Raw genomic sequence first — 17,574 nt, forward strand, 5'->3', positions numbered from 1 at the left:
CTCCCTCTCATACATCACCGCATTCGTACGTAAAATATATCACAAATAAACACACCGGTGATTGAATTGTATATGTCACAAGCACTTTACTTGCCTTTATTTTCGGAGAGGGGCGAATAACACATCGGAAAGTATCTCGCGGGGTGGCCCTCGGCCCTTCGCAATCTCACCAACTGCTTGTATACGGACGACCCAAACACTGTCCTTACCCGGCCGTGGCTAGAACGCAACTCCCTTTTGTCAGTTGCCGTACAGACTCTTATTCATACTGCGTGCTGTAAACGCACGCCCCGTCCGTACCTATATCATCTAAGAGAACGTGCGTACACGCACTATCATGACACCACTTTGTTACACTACGTGCTGTAAACGCACGCCCCGTCCGTACCTATATCATCTAAGAGAACGTGCGTACACGCACTATCATGACACCACTTTGTTACACTACCCCCCTCTAAAACAAGTCAGTCCTCTGACGGTGAAATAACAACGATAACAGAAACGATGGTATGAAACTACTTTCCTGTCAATGAAACAACTTTTATCTGACAGCCTTCTAGTATATCTGGCTTCTTTCTGTATAACTATACATAATTCATAACTTCCTCTTAAACAAGATGTTATTCTTTCTTCAAAACCAACTCGCTCTTTAACAGTCATTCATTAATGGAACAACACACTGAGTAAGCCTATACACATCACTTATCTTACTAAGTGCAAAACATAACAAACATCAAAACCACCACCTGATATATGGCTTTCATACCTGTGGCAAAATTTGGTAATGACTCAGTGTAAAGCCGCATATTCAAATAAGAAGTCAGCTTTTAAAGCTAAAGAAACAAGATGGAGTTTATAACTTCCTACTCTATCAACAATTTCCATCTTACGCCAAACTGCAATGAACAAGAAAACCACTACACAGGAATGTACTTCTTTCCTTGAGAGTCATATTACATGGAATGCATACTCATTAACAGTTAATAATTACTTATCCCTTGTTTTTTTTTTAATCAGTACTCTAACTCAAAAAGCTAAAAAAAAAAACACTCTTCAATTACAACCCTTTCCTTCAGACCTGTAATATCCTGTGATAGAGGGTATCTTAAGACATAACTCTCTGACCTCCAATACTTAGCCAGCATAAACATTGCAGTTACAAATAATCAACGTTTTCAACTTTCCTTGTATCTGATCTCACGACTTAATCCTTATCATTGCTATACTGTCATGATAGAACATGTTATATTGTCTCACTTTGGCCGAGAAAATACACAAATTGGAACATACATGTACTTTATTCTCGATTTCGCTACTCCGAACAGGCTCTTGTGTTCTCTATTCACAAATCATAAGGTTGAGTAAAATTAGCTACAGCTTTTCAAATTCATAACACGCTGAACTTAATGGCAGTCCTTTGTCAGGAATCTGGCCTCCAGGTCCACTTCGAAGTCCGTGATGGTTTCCTCTTGGCAGACGAGGATTCCCTCCTGAAAGGTCTCCCTCTTCACTGTTTGTTTGATGCTTTTCACCCTCCCTTTGCATTCTTCTTCCAGGTCGTCTGTGGTGAGTGGCACATCTATTTCCCCCCGATGGACTTTGTGAAGTTTGGTGGTGCCACTGGTTTGCCGGTTGCCTTCAGCGGAGTTGTGCATAACCATCCTGTACTCCCTCTCCTTTTCCTCCTGGAATACTTTCATGCCCTGGGCGCCGTACCATGTGTAGGTACTGTTCTCCCTTACTCTAACAGGCAGTCCCATCAACATGTGATGCGCCTCAAGGCTCCCGATGTCTTTCCCGAGTTGGACACGTCTGATGTCAGTTTGGAGCACAGGAAGCACATCGCCGGGGCCATCTGACTCCGTGGCATCCTCGGATGTGCTATCCGCCGCCCGTTGTTCCGCCTCTCGTTGCGCCCACATTCCCCTTGCCTTGCCAGAGAGAGGTGTTTTGCCCCCCTCTTCAACATACTGCCGGGTAATGGGCGACACTCCGATCACAAGCTGGTCTCCACATCCGTCATCCGGGCCGGCATCTCCGGTTTGGTCGACGTTCGAGGGCCGCTCCCTCGTGCCTGACTCCTCCCGTGTTGGCTTTGGGGTCGCTGTAGACCGACCCAGTCTCTTCTGCTCCCCAGTCTCGCGAGTCTTCTGCAGTGGGCTGCTTCTCCTCCGCGGACTCCGGCTTCTGGGGGTCCTCCTATGGGGACTTTTCCTATGGGGGCTCCTCCCTCTACCCGTTGGACTCTTCTCTGCTAGCACGTCGCGATGTGTCTTTTCATGGGCGCGGAGGTTGTCGATCCTTCCATAGCTTCGGTTGCATTCGCGGCACTCAAAACGCCTCGGATGCCTATGCTGACTTTCGATGTGTCTCTGGAGACTTCGGTGGTGGCCGAAGTACTGTTGGCACGTGTAACACTTGAAGTTTCCACCCATAGTGAAACGTGGGAACCTGCATCAAAACAGAAAGAAAGGACCAAGGCTGGTTCCTTCAATTAAAAAACCCAACCTACGTATTATACTTGTAAGCTAAAAGGAACACAAACATCGCATTTATTCATCACATTTCAAAAACCCAATCGTTTTGGGGCCATCCTCTGCCTTGGAGGGTTTCGACGTGGTGCCGGGATAGGCATTCGCCTAGGCGCTGGGGTGGGGATATTCGGTTCGGATTCTTGGTCAGGGGGTATCGTTTCCAATTCGGCGTCTGGTGACGTCGGAATATCCTCTCTGATCTCTTCCTCTGTCTCATCCTTCTCGCCGGGAAGGTAGCTTGTTTCTACTTCCGGCTCTTCGATCCAGGATTCTAACGGTCCCCCTTGATAAGGCTTCAACCGGTCTGAGTGAACAACTACCATTTTGCCATTGGGTTTCATTTGAAGTCTGTACACGACGTCGGAGAGCTTATGTGTCACGAGATATGGCCCTTTCCATCTTCGCTGTAGTTTCGGAGACAATCCCTTTGTCTTTGCGGGGTTGAAGTACCACACGAATTTCCCTACTTGTAAGCCATCCTTTTCTGCTGTCTTGTCATATGTCCGTTTCTGGTGTCTAGCTGCTTTAGCTAAATTCACTCTAGCTCTTTGATGTGCTGTTCTCATCTTCTTTCTCAGCTCGTACGCATAGTCCGACTTCATTTCGGGGTCAATTTCTTCGTCTACTCTGGTCGCTTCCGTAGTAAGATCAATGGGGAGATGTACCTCACGACCTAACATCAACATATTTGGTGACTCTCCTGTTGATTCCTGGGGTGAGGATCGATAGCCAAATACGGCCAGGGGAACTTGTTCGTCCCAGTCACGCTGCTTTCTGGTCGGGTCGATCATCATGGACACCATTGATACGAGTGTACGGTTAAACCTTTCTATGAACCCGTCAGATTTCGGGTTGTAGGGCGTTGTGCGAGTTTTGTCGATTCCCAGGATAGAGCACATCTCTGCAAACACTTGAGATTCGAAATTTCGTCCTTGGTCTGAGTGCAATACCTGCGGCACTCCGAATCTGCATACAAATTCATGGACAAATTTCTCAGCCACTGTCTTAGCCGTTTGATCCGGGATGGGATATACCTCTACCCATTTTGTGAAGTAGTCCCCTACAACTAGCAGATATTTGTTGCCTCTCTCTGTTTCTGGAAAGGGACCAACGACGTCCAAGGCAACACGTTCCATGGGCATCCCGACTGATCGTTGTTGTAGAGGTGCGCGTCTTGTTCTGACAGGAGACTTCTTGCTGGCACATGTGTTGCACATACGAATGATTGATCTTACGTCTGCATCCATTTTTGGCCAGTGATACCTCAGGCGAACTTTTGCAATTGTTTTCTTAGACCCCAAGTGCCCTCCTGTATGACCGGCATGCAGTTCCGCCACTACCTGCTTCCGGTACTTCTCTGGAAGAATAATCTTCCACTGTATGACATCTCCACTGTCGGATTCCCAACGTCGATGGAGGACGCCTCGTATCATTCCCAATTGGTCCCACATACGCCAGTATGACTTTGCGATGTTTGATTGCGATTCTACATTGGACCAGTCTGGCCGGACACCCTCCTTTTCTTTACACTCGACTACCCATCTGATCGTGTCGTCAGCAAGTTGTGCTTCTCTGAAATCAGAGAGTGTGATGGAGGGCTCCACGTGGACTGCCTTTACCTGCTGGTGGAATTCTGAGTATGGTACCGGGCTCTCCCTATGTTTTGTGTTTGGCTGAGGACAATCTCCTTTGATGTTATCGCACTGTGTACAATCCCTGCACGGTCGCCTGGAAAGACTGTCAGCGTTCGCATGTGACCTCCCCGCACGATGCACAATGTCAAGGTCATACTCCGAGATGACTTGGAGCCATCTAGCCATCTGGCCTTGGACATCTCGGAAGTTCAGAAGCCAGGTGAGAGCTCCATGGTCCGTCCTGATTGTCGTCCGTTGGCCATAAACATACGGCCGGAACTGTTTCAGGAAGACAACGACAGCCAGTAATTCCTTGCGGGTTGTACAATAGTTCTTCTCGGCTTTGTTAAGGGCCCTGCTAGCATAGGAAATGACTCTTTCCTTCCCATCGATCACCTGCGAAAGCACGGCTCCTATGCCCTCGTTACTAGCGTCAGTGTCTAAGATGTACTCACAGTCAGGAATTGGGTACGCCAAAATTGGCGCCTCTTGTAATCGTGCTTTCAACTCTGTGAAAGCAGCCTCGCAAGCTTCGGTCCATGTAAATGGTTGACCTTTCTCGGTCAGTCTGTGTAGAGGGCGAGCGATGTTGGAGAATCCTGCGATGAATCGGCGGTAATATGACGCAAGCCCCAAAAAACTTTGAACTTCCTTCACAGTAGTGGGGGTTGGCCATTCTTTAACCGCTCTGACCTTCTCTGGGTCCGTGGCTATTCCTTGGGCTGAAACGATGTGACCTAGGTAAAGGACACTTTCCTTGAACAAGTGACACTTTTTTGCCTTGAGTTTTAGACCGGACTCTCTCAAGCGCTGGAAGACTGTCGCCAAACGATGTAGTTCCTCTTCGACGGTCTTGGCATATACGATGATATCGTCCAAATAGACCAAGAGAAGATCCCAGTGTAGCCCGGACAAGACACGCTCCATCAACCTTTCGAAAGTGGAGGGCGCATTCGCAAGGCCAAAGGGCATTACGTTCCAACAATACAGACCTCCTCTCACAACGAATGCCGACTTTTTCTTCGCGTCATCGTCAAGCTCGACCTGCCAGTAGCCCGAGGCAAGATCGAGGGTTGAAAACCATTTCGATCCTCCAAGGGCATCCAACGAATCGTCTATTCTTGGAATGGGATATGCATCTTTGATCGTGATCTTGTTTAGACGCCGGTAGTCAATGCAAAACCTTTTCGTGCCATCCTTCTTATTCACCAATACAACATTGGAAGCCCACGGGCTATCAGAAGGCTCGATCATGCCAGTGTCTAGCAATTGTTTGATTTGACGATCGATTTCATCTTGTTCCTTTGGAGGAAATCTTCTGGGGCGTTCCTTGAGAGGTGGGTGATCCCCTGTGTTAATTCCATGTCGCACTCTGTTCGTGCGCCCGATGTCTACGTCAGATTTTGCAAACACATCCTGATATTCACATAGGAGTTTTGCGATATCTTTGTGGTGTGTTCCTTCGACTCCTTGTTTGGCCCGTTCGTAGAGGTCTTTTAGATGATCAGGCACCCCTTCAATCATTCCGGCATCTGTAGGTTGTGTCTGTTTCTCTTCAACATCAGTAACAGGAGTGACGAATCCAGCAAGGGTACCCCGCTTAACAACGCATTCTTTGTTACTTGGGTTGTAGACTCGGATAGGCAGGGTCGTATCTTCGGCCTCAACTAGTACACGTGCCACTAATATTCCTTTCCGAGCTAGTTCATTGTGCGCAGGCTCAATCAGACCAAGGCCTGTCCTGACCTTGCTAGATCTCACGTGACCTGAAATTAGTGCCTCGTGTCCAGCAGGTATTCTGGTAGTTTCCCCAACTACTACCCTTGCACAGAACGATGTTCCTTGTCCGTTGGTGCATCTGATTCTCTCGCCCTTCAGGTTCAATTCCTTGGACTTCAAATCTAAACTTGCCTGGTTTTGTAGGAGGAAGTCCATACCGAGTATTCCATCGATTTGGCCAGTGTTACCGAAAACAACTTGCAATGACGAGATACAAGCCCCTATTCGAAGTTCGATCCAACCACTTCCTAGTGTTGAAAGCTCACTACCATCTGCGTTCCTAACTCCTGAGATGTTGGTATTCAAATGTGGCCTTTTTACTCTAGGAATACGGTGATACAGCGTGGACGACAATATCGTGTCGGTAGCACCAGTGTCTACCAGTAGCATTGTCTTGATACCCCGTACTTCCACTTCAACGAAAAGGCCACTGCGAGCCACGTCGGGTCGTGTTCGAACAGTTGGCTGTATCTCTGGTACTGTTGGCAACTCATTCATTGTGTCACGGTATTTGTTGGCCCCTAATTCTGATCCAGCCTCCTCTCGGGCCTCTGAGTCGGCTGATCCTCGTTTCCCGAATTTTTGACCTGTTCTTCCTTCAACTTGTTTCCTGTCTTTTGCGGGCAGTCTCGTTGGAAATGCCCTTTCTCATGGCACTTAAAGCACCTCCGATCTGTTCTTGGTGTGCTCCATCCCGGCTGTCCTGTCCACCCCCTGTTTGCTTGTGGTTTGGACTCTAGTCTTTCTCTGATCCACTTCAGTTCCTGTCTCAGCTCGTCTATCTCTGTCATTGAGTTCCTTTCCAGGACTCTGGATTGTTTATATCTCCTTCCAGTCCTCTGTTCCTCCAATCTGTAGAAATTGTCGGTCGCCAGTGCAGCCTGAATGGCTTCGTCCAGCGAAGTAGGCTTGGAACGGAAGACTCCCTCTCTGACAGACTGATCCTCGATTGCTTCCGTAAAGTGGGTTCTCGCAAGACGATCCTGTGCTTCCTCCGGTAATTCAGGATAGGCGAGCATTGACAATTCTCTTACCGCTTGGCCCAACTCCTGAATTGTCTCTCTTGGCCCTTGACGGCGGTATCGGAGTTCAAGTAGATAGTTCTCGGCTAGCTGTCCGGGACCGAAACGCTTTTCTAGAAGGCCCACCAGTTCGTGATATGAAAAGCCTGATGTTTCACTTATCTTTCCGCCGAGGGTTTTCAGGGCAGGCCCCTTAAGGCTGGCAACCAAGAACACTTTCGCCTGGGCATCATCCCAAGCATTTGCCATTCGACATGCTTCAAAATGGCCGATATATTCATTCCAAGGAGTTTTCCCATCGAATCTGTCCGGAATGATATTAGGTTTTGAAGGTGTTGTGTGTGCGAAGTGTGGTTCGTCAAGTTTTCTTTCTTGTGCAACTACTCTTGTCGCATCAGAAACCTGTCTTTCCATGTGGTGAGGTTTGTCTGCTTGACGTGGTTGCGGTCTTCTGCTATGTGTCGGCATCCTTAAACCTGTCGATGTCTTTTCCCAACCGCGAGAAGAAACGGGAGGTCCTCGATGCTGTTCAAACATCGGAGAGATAGGTCTCTCGTCCGCTAGGACACCGTCGTCAAATATGCTCGCAGTAGGTGTCCGTTCTCGTTCACGTACCCTCGGAAATTCGACGGTTGATTGCTCCATTTCCAATCGTTCCAGCTTTTCACGTAGGAGACGATTTTGTTCCAGCAGCAGTTGATTCTTATCTCGAGAGTGTTGCAATTCTTCATCACCTCGCTGGACTTCTGCTGCCAGCATGTCAAGTTCTTCTTGAGGATCTAGAGCTGAATTTTCCGCCATTGTCAACGGCTTTGCTTTTCTTGCTGTAGAAGTACAACCGCCTGCAAAAAATGTAGTGAAGCAACCTGACGAAACTGGAATGAAACTGGAATGCTCGTATACAAGCGATGAGATGATGACACCTGAAGACGATGGAGTACCAAAGGCACCTGTGAGCCTAAGGGTGCCCTGTAGGTAGAGTTAACTCCTGCCCTGGACGTCTATGGATGAATTTTTAGCGCCCGAAGGTGACGTGTAGGCACAGCTGTAGCGCCTGCAGGTGACATGTAGATGAAGGTGTAGCGCCTGCAGGTGGCGTGTACAAGTGAAGAGGCGCCTGCAGGTGACGTGTAGGTAAATAGGCGCCCGCAGGTGATGTGTAGGTGAAGAGGCGCCTGCAGGTGGTGTGTAGGTGAAGAGGCGCCTGCAGGTGGTGAGTAGGTGAAGAGGCGTCTAATGCAACGTAGAGGTGAAGACACCTTTGCCTACTACGTAGGTGACTAGGCTTTACGGCGACTTGTAGTTAACGCAATAGATTGCACACGTCGGTGACAGCGCCTTTAGGCGTCGTGTAAATGAAGTGAATAACGAAATTTGAGTAAGATCGGAAAATCTTGCAAACGATATGAACTAATACAATCAAAATCCCTCAATATGCCTGACAGATCCCACCGCTGCCACCAAATGTAACACAACCGGGACCGTTGTGATCGAGGTCGGGACTCTCCTGTCTTGGCATACTTGAAGAACTCAACTCCCTCTCATACATCACCGCATTCGTACGTAAAATATATCACAAATAAACACACCGGTGATTGAATTGTATATGTCACAAGCACTTTACTTGCCTTTATTTTCGGAGAGGGGCGAATAACACATCGGAAAGTATCTCGCGGGGTGGCCCTCGGCCCTTCGCAATCTCACCAACTGCTTGTATACGGACGACCCAAACACTGTCCTTACCCGGCCGTGGCTAGAACGCAACTCCCTTTTGTCAGTTGCCGTACAGACTCTTATTCATACTGCGTGCTGTAAACGCACGCCCCGTCCGTACCTATATCATCTAAGAGAACGTGCGTACACGCACTATCATGACACCACTTTGTTACACTACGTGCTGTAAACGCACGCCCCGTCCGTACCTATATCATCTAAGAGAACGTGCGTACACGCACTATCATGACACCACTTTGTTACAATATTATATCATATAACATTACATTATACTGAATTATATCATATCATATTACATTATATAAAATAGCATACATACTTATGATACAGGCCGGCAGTGCATGACAAAACTTATAGTGCACGTAAAATATAACGATTGCAGACGATAACCCACTATCGATTTGATATCGGTTTTTGTTCCCTCATTTTAATCATCGAGTACTGAATCCCGCACCTCATTGACGCGATTGCGCCACAACCGCGATATGCTCGATATTATCGTTATTCTCGATTCTCGCTGGCTATGCCAGCAACTTATTTGTTTGGGACTAGACTTTCAGCGGTAGATTTAAACATGTAAGCTGAAATGAACAGGTTCGCTATTTTTACAGAGACTGATCTATATAAACAGTATCTTAGACAATAAGGACATAAAGGATGCCATCAAATACGTCCTACGAATTTTGGACTCCTACTGTTCTGAAAAAGGAATCAATCCGACGGATATTGAGCAAGTCAACCCAAGATTTGTGCCGCTTTCTTCGTACATTCTACGCGGAAGTGCGCCGTGGAAATGGGCAGCGTGTGTACGGTACACTATACGCTAAGCGCCCTTTGATCACGCTACGCTATGAACTTTTACTACGACATTCACAACACACTCTCGGAATCCACTTGTGCAGCAGTGGTGACTTCAATGATGCCTGGCACGAGCCTTGTGTTTAAATCCAGTAGATCCCTAATCCTACAAAACATCATCTAGTCCTGGTCCTGGACCCACAGTGCAGTAAGTAAACTTAGGGCGTCTAACGTGTTACTGCTAGTGCTAGATCCATGGTAGACCTACTGTATTGTAGGGTCAAGTGTTAACTAACGTTAGCTCTGTCGCTCGTAAGTGACGTAGGTCTAGTAGTATAACGTTAGGCCAGAGCCCCTAGACCTAATTCTGTCGTAGGGCCTAGAAATCGTTAGATATAACCACGTAGACCCTAGACTCTATAGTTGAATTTGGATCTTCAGGATTTTGTCTACACAGGTTCAAAGAAACTGGTATTATTGCTTGTCTAGACACGTGTAGAGTCTTAAATGATCTAGCTAGGCTTTCGTATTTTTTCAATTTATCTTGCCTGGGTATGTATGCTATTTTATATAACACATAGTGCATGACATCTTATTGCACTATAACAAGTACCAAGCACCTCCAAATTCTGAATTTGCCCTCAGGCAATTATATTCAATTCGGCCTGCGGCCTCATTGAATATAACTGGCCTTCGGGGCAAATTCAGAATTTGTCGGTGCTTATATTGTTATAGTGCATTCAGCCTCATGCACTATGTATATAATATTATACTGTATCATATCATATTATATTACATTATATTATAGGTAAACAGTGATGGATGTTAATGCCACGCAAAATGGTATTGCTATTAACGAAACGCTTGTTTATTGATAAAGATCCACAATATTGCTATGAACAGGTCTCCAAACGACCTCTTCAGCAATCCGAAACGTAACTTCTCTGCGCCTATTCTGGCTTCATCCTCTCCGCCTATTCGCTCGCTACAACTCATACTGGTTCCACTATATCTTTCCCCCTCCTCCCCCTCTTTCTATCTATCTGTCTCATCTATCTATCTACCTATCTATTAATCAATCTCTTTTACTGTCACTCTCTCTCTCTTTCTTTCCTTTTTTTTTTCTCTTTCTATTTCTCGTTTACTTCACCTCATCCAAGGTACCTTCGATATACCATAAGCCGATGGTTCAGATGATATAAATGTTATATCAAACTTCACTAAACGGTAAACGTGTCAAAACAAAATGTCAAATTTTCCAGCTTTGGTGTTTGTTTGATTTTTCACTCCTTGACAACTATACCTCATAAACAATTAACCACACGAGTTCGGTACGTATATGTTTCAAAGTAAACAAGAAGCTCCGTTAACCGAGTGTATCGTCTTTAGTCCATAGTTCATGTTTCATCAGTTTGTCTGTAGCAGGGCAATCGACACGTCATTATGGGTAATGTTCCTCATGAGACACATTTGACAGTGATTTGCCATCAGAGAAATTTACTGAGTCGGCACCGCCCCCTTCGAGTTTGCGTCAACAACGGTAGGGACGGTGGTGGCAGATGCCTGTGGCGCCATCATGGTATTCTGTTGTACTGCCGATGGATAGGGGGCATACTGGGTCATGTGAGGAACCTGAATCCCACTGCTGCCCGCAGCGTTATAGACGACGGCGGTGTAGCTGGGTGGTGGCGCCATGTTGGTAGCAGTGGGCTGAGTCGGGTAGCCCCCTGCACCCTGTTGGGTGGCTGACGTGGAAGTGGCAGTGGACGTGTTGACATTTCCGCTAATGGCGGCAACAGTTTGGCGGCCTGTCCTCACTTTTCTTTTCTTCGAAGAGCAGACAGCTGATATAAGGATCAGGAAGAAACTGAAGGCAACGAGCGAGCTCACCACGATGACAGCAATCAACCATCCCTCCATACTTTCTCCTTCTGGAAATAGAAAATAGAATTGTTTTCGAAATAAGAAGCAAATGGGAAGTCAGAGCAAAAAAAAAAATGAGTTAAAAAACAACAGTAACAAACAAACAAACATAAGAATCATGTTATGACCGTTGGTCTTCCAATGTTTACATGATTCTGCTCCTTGATATTTTTCCCCGAATGTTACACTTTCAATCATGATTATGTTCACACCCTGCATGCCTTTGATATCATAGTGTTCCACAGGTCACGTGTAAAAACAAAGACCATTAGAGGTAGTTTCTCATTGTCTTTTTTGTGACAAACAGTAGAAATACATTTTCGTTACACATTGCCAAAGGACTTCAGCTCATCACTCTCACTGCCAATACTCACAGCGAATCTTGGGATATGAAACGGTCTAGTCTACACTCTTTTACGTAGATTTGAACCGTCCTCTATTATTCGTTACATGTGAAAAAAATAAAGTGTACTTTTTAATAAGATGTTATTGGTTGTTTCTGACCAGTTGTCAACCTCATTGTTAAAAGGGCCCTGAAATCCAAATGCATGTTGATTTGTGTTGATTTATGATACCCTGAACATCACTTTTGCGGTGAAACGAATATCTAGAAACATACCATATATTTTTAATGATTTTTTCTTCTATTTTTCTTCAGAATACTTGGGAACGCCCACAAAAAATCCTTCCAAACCAATCAATATTCATATTCTTGAGATGACATCATCTGTCAATCATTGCTAAAGTGCTGAAATGTTTAACAAACGACATTGGAATGCACCTTCCCCTCGACTCAACATAACTTGCATATTTCTGTCATATTAATGTGACTAACAAAAGACATGGCGAGGGAACATGCAAGTTATGCTGAGTCGAGGGGAAGGTGCATTCCAATGTCTTTTGTTAAACATTTCAGCACTTTAGCAATGATTGACAGCTGATGTCATCTCAAGAATATGAATATTGATTGGTCTGGAAGGATTTTTTTGTGGGCGTTCCCAAGTAATCTGAAGAAAAATAAAAGAAAAATCATTAAAAATATATGTAATGTTTCTAGATATTCGTTTCACCGCAAAAGTGACGTTGAAGGTATTATAAATCAACACAGATCAACATGCATTTGGATTTCAGGGCCCCTTTAAAACCACTACTCTGTTATAGAATTTTTACTTACAGTATATGTTGCCCTGTGCTATATTAGCACAGTCGGATCGAATAATGACTACTTACTAGACGGCCAAGCTCCGTACCTTCATAATTGCTGCACTTCACTCCAACGTCCTGACTATGATCGCACGTGTTGATATTCCACTCGTTGTCCCTCACGCAGGATGACAGCTGCGACTCGTATCCATAACAACCGACGTCGCTCAAGTGGATGGGTCCGAAACCTGGCGAAGTTGTCGCCTTATAAGAGCCGACGTATTCAAACCCACGCTGCCGGCAGACTACTTGCGCATCGTTGTAGCCCGAAGACTCGTTGCAAACGGTGCCCCATTGGTATCTGTGGTAGATTTCGACTCGACCCGATCCCCACGTTGTGCCGTCAACAAGACGCACGTCTCCTTCGCTAGCTGACCAGACGTAATACAAAGCGACGGCAAACAGACGTTACGCGATTAGCAATATACCGGTAACGTATACTGTAATGGATGTAGTAGTTAAAGAGATCGTTTAGTTTTAATAATAATAATAATAAGGTCTTATCTATCCAGGATAGCCTCTTCAGTGTTGTCACTGCTCTACCAGAGGGCCCTGCCATTATTATTACCCCAGCGTTACCAGGTACCCATTTATACACCTGGGTCAAGAGGGACATTGTGGGTAAAAACATCTTGTCCAATGACGTAAGCACTGGACTCGAACTCTGCCCCTCCGTTTGGGAGTCGGGAGTCTTATCCACTACGCCACAACGGTTGAGACCTAACTTCATGTTTCTAACATTTTTTTTTTTGCGATAATGAGAAACCTCTTATGAAATATAGAAAGAGCATGTGATTCCTAGAGGGAATCGATGTTTATTTGATGAAAATTGGTTTTGAAATGGCTGAGATATCGAAAACAGAGTAATTCTCATAAAAGGTGGGACCCACCTTTTATTAGAATCGTCTTGTTTTACTTTGTCTTTGGATTCCAAAAGCGATTTCCCTCTAATAAAATCTGAAGTCCTCTTAGAATAGTATGCTCTGTATTATTTCATTAGCGGTTTCTTGGTACTCATAAAAAACTAAAAGCCCAATCCCCATCTCAACCAACATTGTACTATCCCTTTAATGATCCGTAGTTGCTTATCTTTACAGTAACACTTTGTTTCTTACCCATGCGTGCATGTTACGCGTGTTCTATAATTCCATTCTACAAGAGCAGTAACATGCAGAAAAAAAAAATTCAACGCTAAACTAAATTATCTGTATTCAAACCAAAATTCCGTTACCGTTATGCCCAGGTATGGTTGCTATCGAGCATTAGAGTAGAAATTGTAAAAATGATTGTAAATGAAGCTGATGAAGCAGTTGTAGTGTGTAAGTATTTTTCATATCCGTTACTTGTTCGCCATCTTTCCTAAATCCCTCTAGGTCTGCACTTAGTAAACTCTTTGACTATTAAAGGGGATGGCTAGTAACTGATTAGTGGGAATCAGTGGGAATGCTGGGGGATGATTGTTCCAATCCTTGTGGGATTCATTTAAGAGTACATCATATATCTATTGTTGTGTCAAAATTATTTGCTTCAGAATAGTCTCATATTCAAGTAATGTGCAGTTAATCGTTAACGATCGCCCCGTCACTGTACAGACATGCTAACCTGGAAACATGAAACTGCACATTACTTGAATATGAGACCATTCTGAAGCAAATAATTTTCACACAACAATAGATATATGACGTACTCTTAAATGAATCCCACAAGGATTGGAACAATCATCCCCCAGCATTCCCACTGATTCCCACTGATCAGTTACTAGCCATTCCCTTTAAAGAAATAAGCTGATTATATGCGGTTACCATAAGCACAGAGGTAATGCTGATACTATTCTATACATACTTTGTTTTTGTAGAAGGGGAGGGGATTTAAGAAGTGGGCTATTTTATGAAGTGTTATCACACCGACAGTGGTTGGTTAGCGAACTCTAGAAACGTACCGAATAAGTCGGGAGCTGGAACGTCGTATTCCTCGCACGCGACATCGACATCCTGGTTGTGTGTGCAATCGTAAACGTTGCCCCACCCAGTGCTAGGACAGTCTGTGAGCTCCTCCTCCGACCCCAAGCAGCCTAGGTAGGACAGGTGAATAGGCCCATCTCCATTTTGGATGTTGACGTAGCTATCGGAGACGCCCTGGTAGCCGAGCTGGCGGCAAGTGACTTCCTCTTCGGTGCTATCCCATCCATAGTTGCAGATGGTGCCCCACTGAGAGCCATGGTAGATTTCGACTCTTCCCTTGTTAGCCTTCGATCCGTCTGCCAGACGAATCTCCCCTTCGGAGGCTGTACATCACAGATATGTCGATATTTCAGTGCCATTTCACATCTTATTTTCAGAGGATTTTATAATTCCGCCACTGACATAACTGAGCTAACTTTGGCTTTGCAACATTTCGACAAAATGTTAAAAATTTAATTTACCCGAGCATATAACGTCCACTAGAATATTGGCCCTGATGGCGCGATAGGGCATTTGGATAAACGTTACGGCCAAACGAAGTGATAGTTCTACCCAGGATTTGATGTGTATTGTTATTTTTCTGCTGAATTTTCTTGATCTTGAATAACGCATATAGATAAACATAGACATGTGTACAACGACATTTCGTGTTTTCGAGATTTTTTTTTCTCTCTCCTCTCTTCTCTAAGCGAGGAGTCAAAGTCGCTCAGATCTCAGTATTAAAGTTGTATGGGAAAAAATGTGTTATAACCAAACCTTTGAACGTTTACTTTCTATTACCTTCATGAGTGCATATGACTCCTGCGTCTTCGCTGTGGCTGCAGTCGTTGATCCCTCACGAGTTGCTATTGCAGTTGGTCAGTCTGTCCTCGTCTCCCGTACACTGAACGTTATCGAGAAGAATGGGCGTAGCCCCGGACGCTTGTCCGAAGTAAGCACTTGACTTAGCGCTGACGGCATCTTGGTATCCTATCTGTCTGGAAACAACCTGGGCGTCCTCAATACCCCAGTAGTCGTCGCACACGACCCCCCACACGCCATCATGGAAGATCTCGACCCGCCCCTGGTGGTTGTCCTTGCCGTTTACCAAACGCACTCTCCCCTCCTCTGCAGTGTTGCCGATAAAGCGGGTGAATGAGAGGTAGGGGAGGGGTGAGGGAGGTGGAGAAATAACAAAGTACAGCAGCCAGATAAATATTAATCGGCCGAACCCGATTTGAACATCTTCCTCTCCATGGCTTTTTTAGGGACACATTTCACACATGCAAAGTCGACAATAACACACACGGACACACACACACACACACACACACACACACACACCAGTCACGCACCGCACACACTCACACACACACACACACACACGCACACACACACACACACTCACATATATGCACTGGGAAGACACACATACGGAATTTGCACCAAATTCTTTGTCAATCGTTCAAATACATTATTTCAGTAAAGCGTTGCTGGTTTTCCGAGAGAATTCTTTCCATTATGCAGTGTCTTAATACCGGAAATGGACGGTATCATAATACCAATCCCTAGCTGCAACGCATTTCAACAAAGATTATTCATGTTCCACGTATTTCTCGTGCTTCACGTTGCACTGCTTTTTCTTTGATTATTGTGGTAATTATTACTGTATTTGGGAATTTTTTGAACTTGACGAATGCTAAAAAAAAGACCCCGTAAACAATAAAAAGCAAAACAAAACTGAAATTTCTATCAATTTCATTATCAAAGAATTATCTCTCTTCATGTCTTGATCGTTCTTGTGAATGTTTGATTGCGTGAGAATTAATGTATTCGCATGCATATGTGTGCGTATGTGTGTGTGTGTGTTTATGCAATACATAAAATACAAGACATAAAATTCTATCTAACTAAAATAAATTGAAGAATAGAAATGCGCCCCAATCAATTTGCAGAGTACTCACCAGGATCTGAACATCTCACTCCCGCATCTTCAGAATGATGGCAGTTATGATCGCTCCACCCCCGAAATCGCAGTCGGCCAGTTCTACTTCGCTACCGGTACAGTCCACGTCGTCCATGAAGATGGGCTGGTCGTCCTCTCCGCCGCCGAAACGCGCGCTACTGGTGGCTTCTTCAGCCTCTTCATAGCCTAGCTGCCGACAAACCACCCGCGCGTCATTCATACCCATGCGTCGTCACAGACGGTGCCCCACACGGAATTGTGAAAAATCTCGACCCTTCCTTCATTGTCCTTACTACCGTCAATAAGACGAATACTGCCCTCTGTCATATAAAGTACATAAGATAATCATCGACGATAAGATGACGAAAATATGACAGCATTCATCACTATTACAATTTCCATAACCTGTCTGTGCTAATATTTGCGATGATATTATCACCATTGATTTGTTTGTACATATTATGTAACAAATGTAAAAAAAAAAAAAAAAAAAACCTACTCTCTGCGCGCACACACACACACACACACACACACAAATAATATTTAGGGATAAAAGAAGAAAACATTACAGAGTGAAAGATGATGATTTTCTTCGTATATGATTCTGGTCTTTTTGATAGTTCATACACTTGATCCACTTTATCCATACAGTCACTCTCCCATATGGTTACGAAAGCCTGTCCTGCTCGCGAAACGCAAGAAAATGTCCGATATGTTTAGTAGCCTACAATTTATTACACCAACAATAGTGTCGAGCTCACCTAGTTCGGCATGCACAGCTCCTATAAAGACGATCAAGACTAGGAAGGCTCTGAAAATCCTCGGCATTTTTATGTTAGCTTCTTTCAGTACTCTCCAGAACTGGAAGTGGACTGTTCAGACCTCAACAAGAACTGGTGTGGTAGGAGGAGATTTTCGCTATGATACTTACAACCGGGGGGGGGGGGGGGGGGGGTAATTGTTTCAGAGCAGAGTTAATATTTTTTCAGCATGCGCACATCACTATAGATATCTAATCACTTACGTGCCGCTATTTATGAT

The 17,574-nt window shown here is 44.9% G+C and overlaps 1 pseudogene; it reads right to left on the reverse strand.

The window, feature by feature from the left end:
• Window positions 1–7,950: 7,950 nt before the first annotated feature.
• LOC140231146 (scavenger receptor cysteine-rich domain-containing group B protein-like) lies at window positions 7,951–16,860 on the reverse strand (annotated as a pseudogene).
• Between the last annotated feature and the right edge of the window lie 714 nt (window positions 16,861–17,574).

This window comes from Diadema setosum, chromosome 7, assembly GCF_964275005.1.
Source record: "Diadema setosum chromosome 7, eeDiaSeto1, whole genome shotgun sequence".
Lineage (NCBI taxonomy): Eukaryota > Metazoa > Echinodermata > Echinoidea > Diadematoida > Diadematidae > Diadema > Diadema setosum.